This window comes from Hyaena hyaena, unplaced genomic scaffold (genome assembly GCF_003009895.1).
Source record: "Hyaena hyaena isolate Hyena2069 unplaced genomic scaffold, ASM300989v1 scaffold_255, whole genome shotgun sequence".
Classification (NCBI taxonomy): domain Eukaryota; kingdom Metazoa; phylum Chordata; class Mammalia; order Carnivora; family Hyaenidae; genus Hyaena; species Hyaena hyaena.
In genome coordinates, this window is record NW_024080888.1 from 1,106,852 (window position 1) to 1,121,727 (window position 14,876).

At 35.0% G+C, this 14,876-nt stretch overlaps 1 protein-coding gene across 2 annotated transcripts in view; it reads right to left on the reverse strand.

The window, feature by feature from the left end:
* The window catches only part of CCSER1 (coiled-coil serine rich protein 1), a 667,442-nt gene that overhangs the window by 563,801 nt on the left and 88,765 nt on the right, over positions 1-14,876 (reverse strand). The window lies entirely within an intron of this gene.

Genomic DNA, 14,876 nt, shown 5'->3' on the forward strand with positions numbered 1-14,876 from the left:
ATTATAAATCCATAGCAAATTGCCCAGGAAATTATAGTCTTTCCATCAAAGTTTTATTTTTTTCCTTTAACATAAAAAATAAACCATTTATAACAAAACTGTTCTATGATCTGGATGCTAGAAAAAAATTGTTTGCCAATGGTAAATCCCACACTGAAGCAACAACAGACATAAATTTTGTAAGTGACTTTGCTCATTGCTTTTACTTGGTTCATAATTGACCAGTTTTATCTAGGAATTATTAACACTAATTTGATACCTGTACACCTATATATCTATCTCTTGCATATACTCAGTATATAACAGTTGACAACTCATTGATACATGATTACAACACTATATGAATATGAATGTAAATTATAGAATCTAGAGAACACCAGGAAGCAGTCACTAAGAATAACTTCTTTTTCACCTAAACCACAGCAATGATTATACTAATAGCGGAGAAAATAAATGACTAATAACAAATTGATCTATGCACTTGCATGTTCCTCAGTGCCTCAAAATCAATATTGCTCTTTAGCTTTGCCAAATGAACTGTGTGCTATTTCTAGTGCATACTCTAGGGGTAAACAGTTTCCTCACCTCCTTATAAAAAAGGATCCAAATGGCTTAATTAGAATAGAATTTATCGACACTCCATGAATTCCTTCCACCAAGACTGCTCACACACTTAATCTAAAGAATCTGGACATACATATAGTGGCATATATAAACAGGCTTCCCACCCCACAGTTGAGAACTAGGGGTGATGTGTTTGAAAGATACAGTGAAAATTAAGCACAGTCCTAAGCTCAGCTACTGAAAGCAAGGATAATGTGAATAATCAGGAGAGACAAGAACAAGGGGCAAAAAGGAGAGCTCATATAAACAACACAGCATTCTCAAGGCAATCTGAGTTACTCTGTTGTGAAAGTTTAATAAACTTTTATATTAAACTTTTTTAACCTACTATGGTTTCCACCTCTTGACTGAACTGACTGAAATACAATTCTGTCAAAACCTAGTATCCAATCAATCTGATTGGGATATGCATTTTGAAACAATTATAAGCTATGCCTAAGAATAAAAATATGAAATTGATCAATTTGTTGAAAAGGTAAAGTTAGAAATAGACCACACATAATACCACGTACAGGAGTGATTTTGAATATGAGCAAACAGTATGGCTTAAGTTTCAAATACATAGCAGCAATAAATTTTTTACATTAATGTACCTATCTTTCTAGGTCACAGATCAATGCATACAGTGCAGTACTTCTCTCAGTACCACTGAACTGATCAATATTTCTGGCTATAGCCTTCAGAAAGATTGTTATTTAGGAAGATTAACTCCTAACTCCTATGGGATGTAGGTGCATTGTTTCCTAATTAATGTCAAAATACACTTATCATCATGTGAAATAATTCTTAAAAGTGTGTTTTTATTATTGAATGTTTTGATTCTAGAGGAAAATCTACCAACATAATAATTAAACTGTTTGCAGAAAGAGACTTCATTCCTCATGGAGCACCATTAGAGACAAAACAATTAAGATGCAAATGTTCTTCTTAGTATTATATGGATCACATTTTCAAAAAATGTACCCTTGATTATTTCTTAGAAATTGAGAGATAAGGAGAGAGAGAGAGAGAGAGAGAGAAAGAGAGAATAAGTGGTAGCAAATACCCTTGACCGACAAAGTCACATCCAAAATAAAGCTCTGTGTCCAGGGCAGTATCACCCACCAACAGAGGATAATCTGAGCTTAAAAACAAAAGCAATAACAAATCCTGCATCTTGGGCACAGTATTTCATGGAAAATGTTAGCTGTTCCATTAGTTTTCTTTTGGCAAAGCTTGTTTTCCCCACATGACCTTTCAATACCATTTGTAGAATGCCAGACTAAACTCTCAAATGCCCCACCCCGCAAGCTTTACCTCATTAAGAACTTTCTGTAATCTAAAGGACACATGTTATAAAGAACCTTAATCAGCCCTCCAACAGAAGAAATGATTAATAAACCCCCCAGACTATTTGATCACTAGCATGCCATTCCTGGAGTTTATAGTAGGATATCACCATACCCCTGCTACCCATTATCCTAGATAAACAATTGAAGTTATATAAAGTACAAGGGTTTCAAAGAAAGGTTTGACTTTTTGAGCTATAGTAATTATTTTTTTTACAAACAATGTATTTTGACAGCATTTTACATTTCTTATCAGCACCCTGGGAGAATATAGGTTCTCATTACGAGCACTTCATCCAGGAATATTCTGTTTCTGCTGTTGAAGGCTCTGATAAACATACAATCACTTTAACAAACACTCTAGGGAGCAGGACACACAATTTTGATCAAGAAAACTGTTGAATATTAACTAGCAGTGCTCACTGAGACAATAGCTGAGCAACTTGTCCTTGAAAAACACTACACTAAACCTATTCTCAGGGAAAAATGTTGCTGTTTGACAGCTGCCTCAGCTCTGGAAACCTAGAATGCATCTTATTATTGCAGTAGTAGGCTTTCAATAAAATCACCATAATTAAGGTGCTGTCATTATTTTCAATTTAAAAGTTCTCCTTTCACAGGATAATAAATTCAGATATAAAAAAATCTGCTCTGTAGTAGTATCCTGTAGCATTTCCATTTTTAGAGCCTCCCTACTTTATGGTTTCCATTTTACTATTTTCCAAATCATTGTTTTGCTTTGTCTTAATTTTGTAAGGACTTAGGAGCTAAGGTTTTCTATGGTTGTGTAAAGATAAAAAATGATTTTAACCCATTTTAATAATAAAGTAGTTAACACTTCCTTGATAAAGTTATTGAAAAATATTCCCATCAGTCTGCTCAAATATGAACTCTGAATTCAACTACTATCAAACATCATCTACCTAAACAGATTTGGAGCAACAGAAAAAGAAACAAAAAACAACAGCAAAAACCTATCTAGGAAATTGTCTCTAAGCATAGCACAAACATTTCTTACACATACTGTTAAAATGAAATTAAAACATTAAGTGCAGATGATACAGAAGATATTGAATACTCATAAACACTAATATTTATAAATGTCATTTGTCATCCTACAAACTTTTAAAAGCTGTTCCTCTATAACTTTTAATTAAGTTTTTTATGTTAATTCCAGTATAGTTCACATGCACTTCACATATTAGTTTCAAGCATACAATATAGTGATTCAACAATTGTATACATTACTCAGTGTTTATCATGGTAAATGTACTCTTAACCTCCTTCACCTATTTTATCCATCCCCCCACCAACCTGCTCTCTAATATGCTTTATTTTTTTATGATTGTTAAAATATTTTTTAATAGTTTATTGTCAAGTTGTTTCCATATAACACTCAGTGCTCATCCCAACAAGTGCCCTCCCTCCATGCCCATAACCCTCCTTCCCCTCCCCCCCACCCCACCTGCCTTCAGTTTGTTCTCGGCATTCAAGAGTTTCTCATGGTTTGCCTCCCTCCCTCTCCCCCACTATTTTTCCCCTTCTTCTCCCCCATGGTCCTCCAATAAGTTCTCCTAATCCTCCTATACGTGAAAACATATGGTATCTGTCCTTCTCTGCCTGACTTATTTCGGCAATGAGAAAGAATGAAATCTGGCCATGTGTAGCAACATGGATGGAACTTGAGGGTGTTATGTTCCTCTACAGTTTTAACTACGTTAGGAGAATAGTACCATCTTCATGCAAGAGGTATGAATTCCCTTTACAAACTAAAAAATGAAGATTATAAATGTAAAGCAACTTTATTTCTCTTTGCATTGTTTGGTGATCTTTATTCTACCATAGATGAATATGTAATATTCGTTACAGTATATAAGTTCTTTACAAAATAATAAAACTCATATCTATGTATGATGTTTAAACACAATAACATTATTAGGCTATTATTCATGTGTCATATACTAACATATGTTGCTTTGATTCCAACTTTAAAATTAAGGAAAAAAATTAAAAAGAAAAATAAAGATACAAACACAGTATCCTAACATGCATGTGTCAGAATATTAAATATATAAATACATTCTAAAATTCACATATTTACATTTGCTAAATAAAATTATATTCCTCATGCAATTGACTGGAAAAACGATGAGTCCTGACTACAAATTCATTCTATAAATCCATATATTTCACACACCAAGAAGTTCACTCTGTTTGGAATGCATGTCTATGTATTATTTACCAATCTTCATTTTCTTAATTAGCAATAAAATGCAAAAAAAAAATCCCCTCTATTATTGTAGGTGGAATGGAAATATAAACCTGCATTGTACTCAAACAAGAAAATTGACTGCCTTATCCTTGAAGGAAAAAAAAACAAGTAATCCTTAATAAAGAGGATCTTAATCATAATCTTAATAAAACTATTTTTTCCCTGTTAGACTACTTGTAAGCAGTAAAAGAATAGCAAGAAAAGGAAAGGAAAGAGAAAAGAAGAGAAAATCAGAGCAGAGCAAAGAAGGCAGGCAGGCAGGAAGGCAGGAAGAGCTTAGAACTATGGAACTAAGAGCTCTTTTCCCCCATATGGTTTTCTCAACTGAAAAAAAAAAAAATCAAGCAGACTTTTACTTTCAGTTAAGATAAGAAATTCAGGAACATGACATTCATTTCCTCCAGTTAAAATTCTTTATTTTGCACATCCTTAATGAGTAAAGGTTTGTAAATTTCATGCTATTTCCTTATTTTCCAGGTTTGAGACAACATTGCCTCCTTGCCAGTGTTGGAAGCAAAAGTTTAAAAAAAAAAAATAGAAGAAAAGAAAGAAAAGAAAGAAACGAAAAAAACGAAAGAAAGAAAGAAAGAAAGAAAGAAAGAAAGAAAGAAAGAAAGAAAGAAAGAAAATCACCCTCATCAACAAAATCACCTTGTCCCTGTAAGCCTTTTGACATGATTTATATGAATTATTGATAGGACTTCAAAGAAAAATTTGACTTTTTGAGCTCTAATAATTATTTTTTTACAAATAATGTAAACCACACTGAAACCACACAAGCTAGACAGCAAAGTTCTTTACAATTACATAGTAATTCTTTAAAAATTAGCCTGATTGAATTCTTGCACAGATAACTGTGTATTCATGATTAAAAAAATAAAATTTAAGTGCTTTTTATTTTTCTTCAAACTAAAATACCTAATAAGGCTTTCACATTAAGACTAAATTATGTTCATTCTAAGATTCAAGTGTTTATGCTCATTTTTCCAGGGGTAGTGGAGCATTGCAAGAAAGAAGAAAGAGTCTCTGAGGAAAAGAAATCTCTAGGAAAGAAGAAAAAAGAGAATTGAGGTGCATATGTTTGGTTCAAGGCCAGTTGTCCCAGATGCTTGGGAAGATAAAACATACCTCCAATCATCTTCTATCCCAGGCTCCATGGACTTAAGCCTGAGTCCTAAGGCAAAGGATCTACAGGTAATGAGCAAGTGAAATGTAAAAGCAGCTGCTTCTCTACAGAATCACCCTGGGACCCCGAGAGCCTAAGGCATCCGCGGCATTGGCACAGGCAACAGCAGGGCTGGCATGTTGGCAGCAGCACTAATGACAGCAGCAGTGCAGTTAGTGATAACAGCATGTCTGGCAGCAGCAAGAGTTCATTCAACCCCCTGCATATCAGCTCCCTGCTCCTTGAGCATCCACAGCTAGGTCTCGATGGCAGCGGAGGTGGCCAACAATAGCAGAAGCAGAAGCAGCAGTGCTTCCCCTGCTAATCAGTGACACTTTGGGCTCTCAGTGACTGATAGCAAGCAAAGCAAGGAGAATAGGGAAATCTACGTAACACAGAGTTTATGACAGCAAGGACCTTGCAGTCAGCCATGGCTGGGCTAAAACCCAAGCACTACCATCTATGAGCTATGGTGATATTGATCAAATTATTTAACCTTTCTAACTCTCAGATTCCTTATGTATAAAATAGAAATAATAATAGTCCCAGCTAATACGATTACTGTGATAATTAATGAGATAATTTACATACAGAGTTTAGCATAGTATCTGGCAGATGATAGGGGCTCAATAAAGGTGACTTTAAAAATAAAAGACAATGGAGTTAAGTGCTTAACTTTGGCTCAGGCCATGTGAACTCTTTGAGTCCTGCATCTGGCTCTGTACTGACAGTATGGAGCCTGCTTGGGATTCTCTTTCTCTGCTCCTTCCCCTTCCACGTGTTTTTTCTCTTTCAAAATAAAAAAATAAACAATAAATAAAATAATAAAATAAAATAAAATAAAAAATAAAAAATAAAAAATAAAAATAAAAGACAATGGGGTGCCTGGCTGGCTCAGTCAGTGGAGCATGCAACTTTTGATCTTGAGATCATGAATTCTAGCTTCACACTGAGTGTAGAGTTTACTTAAAACATAAAGTAAGTAAAGGGGCACCTGACTGACTCAGTTGGAAGAACATGCAACTCTTTATCACAGGGTCATGAGCTCAAGCCCTAGGCTGGGTATAGAATTACTTAAATAAAACTTTAACAATTTTAAACAAAAATTTTAAAAAAGACAAATCAAAACCTCCATGTGCCTCAAGGACTATGTCTTATTACCAAGTCTCACACAATATCCTCAGGAATTTCAAGTTATTTCAAACGAACATGAGAGAGTTATTTTGTAATATGCATGTTCCCAGAGAAATGTTATATTTGGACTGTTATTTTTGCTTTTTCTTTTATTTTAATACCTGTGTTACCTGTGTTATTCCAGGTCTAGGAATCACAAGTTGGCCTAATAACCACATTTTCTGAATTTTATAACTCCAAACCTTCAAACTCACCATTTGTTTTCCATTCACACGACATTAGCACAGCATAAAAAAATTTTTAAAAACTGTATTCCAACTCAAAATTAATAAATTTCAGGACATTTTGATTTCTTCTAGAATTCCTAGAATTCCACATATATCTGCAGAAATATATAATTTAAGTGTCCGTATTTCAAAACTGATTGTTATTACTTATTATTTGTTAAGTGCTAACTATTCAAGATAAGGGTTCATTGTTCATATTAATAAGATACATATTAAGAAGGGCAAAATAGATTATTTTCCAAATTATAATAAAGAGCACTAGGTCTGGTAGTTTTTCTACTCTTCCTTTTTTTTCTTTTTAAAACTTATTTTGAAAGAGAGAGAGAGAGTGTGCACGAGCAAGTGGGGGAGGGGCAGAAAAAGAATCCCAAGCAGACTCTACACTGTCAGCTCAAACTCACAAACCCATGAGATCGTGACCTGAGCTAAAACCAAGAGTTGACACTTGGTCAACCGACTGAGCCACCCAGGTGCCCCTCTACTTTTCCTTCTTCAATCATGCTCAGTGTTAGTGTTAGCTGCCCAGAAAACATGTGTTGCAGAAGGAATTTAAATAGATATCTTTTGCTAGACACTGAGGTACAGTATTTCCATATTTTTGTGTTGATTTTAGCAGATTCAAATGACTCCAGATAATTACAAATATTAGCAAATGAATTAAATTTTAAGGACCACAATACAAATATCCCTGTGCAATTTTGAAGAAAATACAGATTTTTTCCAAAATATAAAGTTTTTAATTTAGACAGGAGCCTTCTTTACTCCCAAAAGTTATCTCATATCTTACCTCTTAGATATGTAAAATGATTATCCAACTCTGCCTAGGAGCAATGAGACTACAGAGCATAATATTATAGAACTGCAGAGTTAGAAGACAGCTTAAAATTCTTCTCAACTGATCAATCTGTCAGTTTAGTTCTGTCAACTGCATCTTGATCAGACCCTAACAGAAGCAGATGGTGAACCAGAATTAGGAGTACAATGTTGACTGGGGACAAGCACACATGAAAGGTAAAAATGGAAGACACAAGATTAGGAAGGGCAGAACTTTAGACCACAAAGAGTTCCTATACTTGCGAAAGGAAAGAAGGTAGGAAGAAGAATGCACAAAAGAATATAGGGAATGTAATGTAGATCTCACGAAGTCTTGATCAATCTAACGGGGAGCTCCAGAGCAGGGAGCCTGTCAGAAGAGTCCTGCACTGACAGAAATGCCCAGGCTGTTACCACTGGCTGGGAGATGATATGGCCTTCACTTGAATGCTGTAGAGTTTACTAAAAGATTCTGCAGCTCAATCTGTTGGTTAACTATATTTGTCATAGCTGAAGAACAAGTATTTTCTTAAAGAGAGGCCAAGCAGCTTGATTCCAGGACTGCCACACATCTGAAAAAGGTGATAATCCAAAACACCCTGACCCTTTGGCAATGGAGAGTACACTACTTTCATTGATGCCTACACCAGGTTTGAGAGGCCACTGCCTATGAAAGTTCCATATTTAATTTCAGTGTGAGGAAAGATTCATCACTTTGAAGCTAAATGTATTCATTCATATGTGGCTCCCCAATCATGTTTCATCCTTCTATTCTTTGAATTCTCAAAAATAGCTATATCCCTTTTAGCAAAGCAGTCTTCAGATAGTTGAAAATTATTTTCTTATCCAACTTGAATTTCTGTTTGTGACATTCCATATCCATTCAGTGTCTCCAAACTACAACCTCACCTTGGCTGGGGTCTCAGTATCTGCAGATGACAGAAAGTAACAGTAAGTCTTCAGTACATGGAGACAAATTTGGAAGTCAGTAAATATTGCAGGTATCTATTTTTACGCAACAAAACACTCCAAAACTTAGTGAATTAAAACAACAAGCATTTATTTGCTTATGATTCTACAGTCTGAGATATGCCAACCTGGCTGTTTTATTCATTTATTTGTTTGGCTGGTCTCACTTAAGTCACTTATGAAAGAGCAGTCCTCTGAAGGCTCATATGGGGCTGAAGTCCAAAATGGCTTCACTCACACACCCAGTGCATCAGCTGGGATGATCAAAACAACCGCTGGTGAACCATGCATCTCTCTCTTTCACTTCACAGTCTCTCTGGTAAGACAGTCAACCACATTACATGGTTGTACAGGAGTCCAAGAAAGTAAAAGTGGCAACCTCATGAAGTTCAAGACATTACTGGTAGAGCATTCTTAAAGCACACTATACTGGTCAAGCAAGTCACACAGCTATCTCCTAGAGTCAAGAGGAGGTGGCACAGGTTCCATCTGTAAATAAGAGGAGCAGCAAAGTATATGTAGCTAAATTTAATCCACCACTGGGGAAAAGCTATTAAGCCAGTAGCACATTTGAAGCATCAATCTTCAGTGACTAAAAAGAGACAAAAATGGGGTGGAGGAATAGAGCAAAAAGTGGAGATGGCCCTAACAGCAAATAGGTTCTATACCAAAGATAGGAGAAAAGGAAAAAAAAAAAAAATATTTTAGAGTTGCAACCTAATCCAGCAATAACCTACAAATATAGCTTTGGAGTTTTACTGCAATAAAACCAAAGACCAGCATTACTAGATGCATGACGGTGTCCTAGTTTCATAGCCTTTATGAGCCTCATTTTTTTTCAACTGTCAAGTAGAGAATACACTATCTCTTCGGGTTTATATAAGTATCAAATAAGGTAATGGAGCTATAGAAATCTGCCCTACTCCCAAGAGGTAGCTTCTAGTTGGGATTTTCTTTTCCTTTTTGTTATCTTTGAAAGCCGCTTTGAACTGAAGACGAGTTAGCTATTAAAAGGGCAGAAGCAGGGTAAATCAAGCCAAATTTGGCAGAGACCATGGCTTGTCTCGTGACTAGAAAATTATGTGTTTGGAGGAGTTTTGAGGACCCACATATTGAACTTTTGAGGACTTCTTAAATATACAAGTCAGTGACTAGAAGCCCTTGGTGTTCTTAGAAAATTCCGTCACCTGGAAGTATAATAAGGGACAGGCTCATTAAGATCATATTACCTGCTTTTGTACCTCTGAGCCTTTTGAATACTAAAATTGGCAACAGCTCTCTGTATCATTTTTAAACATACAAATTACAAATATTATCACTTGTCTATTTAAAAAATTCTTGTTGAGTGTCTATCACTTGCCAAACAGTACACACAGCTGTGAAAAAGACAAAAACTCCCTCCTTGTGAATATATAAACACATTATGCATTTTATTCATTAATCATTGTATGTGCTGTATATTGTAATCATCCTTTTACGATATTTTTAGTATAAAAGAAATATGTTATAGTAGACTAGAATAGCAAATGATTAAACACAGATGATAATGAAACTATACTAAAAATTTCCTTCTACAAAGATCACTTTCATTGGAGCCAGAGGTTGTTAATTTAAGCCTATTTTCATCAAACAATGCAACACCTTAACAATCCATTGCAATCATCATTTAAATAACAGTACCTTTAAAATCACTTCAGGGGCACCTGGATGGCTCAGTCGGTTAAGCATCCGACTTCAGCTCAGGTCATGATCTCACAGTTCGTGGGTTCGAGCCTCGCATCAGGCTCTGTGCTGACAGCTACCTCAGAGCCTGGAGCCTGTTTCAGATTCTGTGTCTTCCTCTCTCTGACTCTCCCCTGCTCATCCTGTCTTTCTCTGTCTTTCAGAGATAAATAAAACATTAAAAAAATAAAATAAAATCACTTCAAATATTTGTTAGGTGATGCTGACATCCACAAAGTAATGTAAATAGAAAAGAAACAGTACAATTTAAAAAAAGGGGAAAATGCAAATCCTGATCATCCCATTGTAATATATAAGCCTCAAGAGTCTGCTTTTTTTCTGCATCTTCTGGAATACTGGAGCTCTACAGGAACTCAAACTGAGTAGCTGTGTTGGGCACATAGCTAAATACAGTGTCCCTTATCAGTAAGATTTTAATGATGCTGCTACCTAGAAATTCCAACTTATTTCAAATAAATAAATAAATAGTTTTTTAAAATACTAACTAGGATAATATATATTCACAGGGAGCAACTTACCAATCTAATTACTCAAGACATATATACTGTACATGTTTTACCTAACTAAGCACTGAAAACACAAACATGAGGAAAACATTATCTAACTTCATGAAGTCATCAAAATCTACTTGTCTAAAATATTAATTTTGGATTATTTTGTTTTTTCTTTCCTTTTCTCCCAGTGGTTATTATAAAATTGACATATACCACTGTATAAGTTTAAAGTGTATATTCTGTGCTGATTCAAGACACCCATATATATTGTGATATAATTACCATAAGATTCGTTAACACTTCCATTACCTCAGCTAATTAACAATTTTTATAAAAGTTAAGATTTCCTCTTAGCAACTTTCAAGTGTGTAATACAGTACTGTCAACTGTAATTACCATGCTGTGCATTACATCACTAGTACCTATTCATCTTACAACTGGAAGTTTGTATGCTTTGACCAACATCTCCACCTGTTTCCCACTCCTAGATCCTGGCTACCCGCATTTTACTCTGTTTCTATGAGTTCAGCCTTATTAGATTTTACAGATAAATGTGATCACACAGTATTTGTCTTTTACTGACTTATTTCACTTGGCACAATGCCCTCAAGGTCCAACATGTTATCACAAATAGTGGGATTTTCTTCTATTTTATAACTGAACTCTAACTTGTATGTTTGGATAGAGATAGAGATAAACATAGAGACAGCGATAGAGATCGCCTCTTCTTCATCTATAAATCCATCAATGGACACTTGTTTCCATGTCCATAACTTGGCTATTGTGAAAAATATTGCAAAAACCATAGGGATGCAGGTTGAGATAATGATTTCATTTCCTTCAGATATATACACAGAAGTGAGATTGCCAGATCATATCATAATTCTATTTTTAATTCTTTTGAGAAGCTTCCATATTGCTTTCTATAGTGGCTTTCTCAAGTTACATTCCCTCTAACAATGCACAAGAGTTTCCTTTTCTCTATGTCCTCCCCAACATTTTTTTATCTCTTTTGAATAGCCAAAGTAAACTAATTTTATTTCCTTTTTCATCAGAAAAATAAGTTGAGAAACCATATAAAAGACAGCCTATAATTTGGGGCCTATAACTGCACAAGCTTTTTCTATCTATACTATATATAGTCAATGCAATACTGAGATTTTTTTTAGTTATATGATTTATTCTAGATCCAAAATAATGTCACTAAAATCACTGGATTATTTGTGTTCACATTTCACACACTCTCTGCCAGATGAGTCCATCAAGGTAATAAAACAAGCTCAAGATAACCAAGTAGTCTGACTTTAAATCCACTCTTTTCTCTCTAGTTGTGACATCCTTGAGACTACCTAGTCCATATTATATTCCAGTGATCAATCTCCATGTGAATCTCTCATGTTAAAAATCAATGCAATCAGTATTTTTGTGGCCCACAGTCATATGCATCTTTTTGTAGTCTATAATTTTTTTTTTTTACAAATAGTTTACTGTCAAATTAGTTTCTACATAACACTCAGTGCTCATCCCCAAAGTGCCCTCCTCCATGCCCATCCCCCCCTCCCCCCCCATCCATTGTAGTCTATAATATTCTTAACCACTTAATTTACTCTCAGCTCCTTCCATTTATACAAATAAGAGTCATTTCCACATATGTTAAAATACAAGTACCACTTCATCCTGCATCTCTAATAAACACTTTGAAATAAACATTGTCTTTTATCACATTCTTAAATTCTTATGACCAAAATATATAGTGAATAAATAATTATGACTTGTTTTAAACACAGAGAAAGTCAATCCATGGTAACATTTTTGAAATGACGAGATTTTGAAAATGAAGAATGAATTAGTGACTTCCCTAGGTTAAGGATGGGGTAGGTGGATAGAAGGGAGGTGAATATGGCTTTAAAAGGGCAACTTATGGAACTTGTGGTGACAGAACTATTCAGTATCTTGACCAACCTACACATATAAAAAAATGTATTAACTAAATAACCACACACACACACACACACACACACATATAAATAAGTACAAAACTAGTGAAATCTGAGTTAGATTGGTGGATTACACAATAAAAATACCCTAGATGCATTACTAAATGAAAATTCTGCAAGATGTTAGCACTGTGGGGTTGGGGAGGAGAACTGGGCAAAAGATTCGCAGAATTCCTGTATCAACTGCATATGAAGCTGCAAATATCTCAATTAAAAAAATCAATTAAAAACACATAGCTGCAAAGGGCCACCTGGGTGACTCAGTCGGTTAGGCGTCCAACTTCAGCTCAGGTCATGATCTCATGGTTCATGGGTTCAAGCCCTGCACCAGGCTCTGTGCTGACAGCCAGCTCCGAGCCTGGAGACTGTTTCAGATTCTGTGTCTCCCTCTCTCTCTGGCCCTCCCCTGCTCACGCTCTCTCCCTCTCTCTCTCTCACTCAGAAATAAAATTTTTTATTTTAAAAATTTTTTTAAATTTAAAAAAAAACAGCATGTTTTCGTAAGAATACCAACATGAAATAAACATAAAAGATATTCATATAAATATAAGGTACACAAATAAGGAAGATATTAAAATATATAAACAAAAACAAATTAAATATTTTTAAATGTAGTAATAAAGGGACAAAGAGTACTTTGAAAGTAAATACCAATATAAACAGCATTTTTGAGTTCTCTGATCTGTTCCCTTGTTCCAATACCCATATTTTCCTTTGGAAACAATATGCTAAGCCAAATTTTCAAAGCAACACCTAAATCCAGCCAAGCCCAAACTTGCCTTTAAGAAGAGAAGCAATGCTGTTAAAACAATTCATCCCCTGAACTGTGCACATAACTCCCACTACCAACAATGATGTAGTTTAAATGTGGTGGCATGAATTATGAGGTGAGAAAGAAGTAAGGAAAATTAATTACAGGAGCACAAAAGATTAATGGATCAAAGTATATTTTAAATTCCAAATCTTTTTTGTGGGTCTCCCTTTTAATATGCTAATCAAAACTAAGACACCCTCTTAGCAAAAGAAAGTCCTAGGAGGATCCCACTTAAATATGTTCTCGGTCAAATATAGAACATGTCTGCCTAACCCTGTGCCTTTAACCCAGGGTTGCTTATTCATTCACCTGACCAGCAACGCTCTAAAATGAGGCTTCAGTCATCTGGCATTAGTCTCAACAATTACATTAACTCTATTTTTAGGGTAACCATATATCCCAGTTCACTTGAAATACTCTTAGTTTATAGATGTTGTTCTAGTTCTGTTATAAACAATGCCCCCTTTCCACTCTCAAAGTGTTCCTGTTTGAACAATATTTCTTAAAGTTATCCTATTATGGATGTAGTTTATATTCTTCCTGTGGCCCTCTATTACCCAAATCTGGCATTCACCTATTTGGTGGGAAAATACTAAGTAAAAAGAAACCAGACTAGAGTGACAACACAGTGGACCAATTCACTTATTAAAATAAACTAAAATTATATTATTTTAAATAAAATTTTATATACCTTTTAGCACTATCATCTACCCTAATCCCAAGCCAAAAGACCTAAATAATGAAAGAAGGTGATGAATGTTTAAGCTTTCCTATGCTTGATAGGAAGAGTCATAATTTAAATTTCATGGACAATACTTAGAATATGCTTTGTGAATATTTTTTAAAAAGTGCCAAAAACCTATTAAATGCACACAATATCCTTTTCTAGGTAGGTAAATCAGGTGTGTTACCTTTTCCTGCCAATATATAAAACCAGTTTCCACCTTGGCACAGAGGGCTGTGGCAGAAAACATGAAAACACAAAAAAATACTGGCAAGAATAAGACTTTTCTGATCTGGGGATTTCACAAAGCTATTCACATCTTTCTGTGTTAACTCAGTATTATTTCTCGTGAATATACCCATCCCAGAAATCAGTTCCATGGACCTAGATGCTTTGTTACATTAGCCTGAGAAATTCATCCTTTGATGTTTTAGTGTGCTCACATTACTGTTTTATAAAGAGTAAACATGGGGCCTTTTGGGTGGCTCAGTCAATTAAGCTTCCGACTTTGG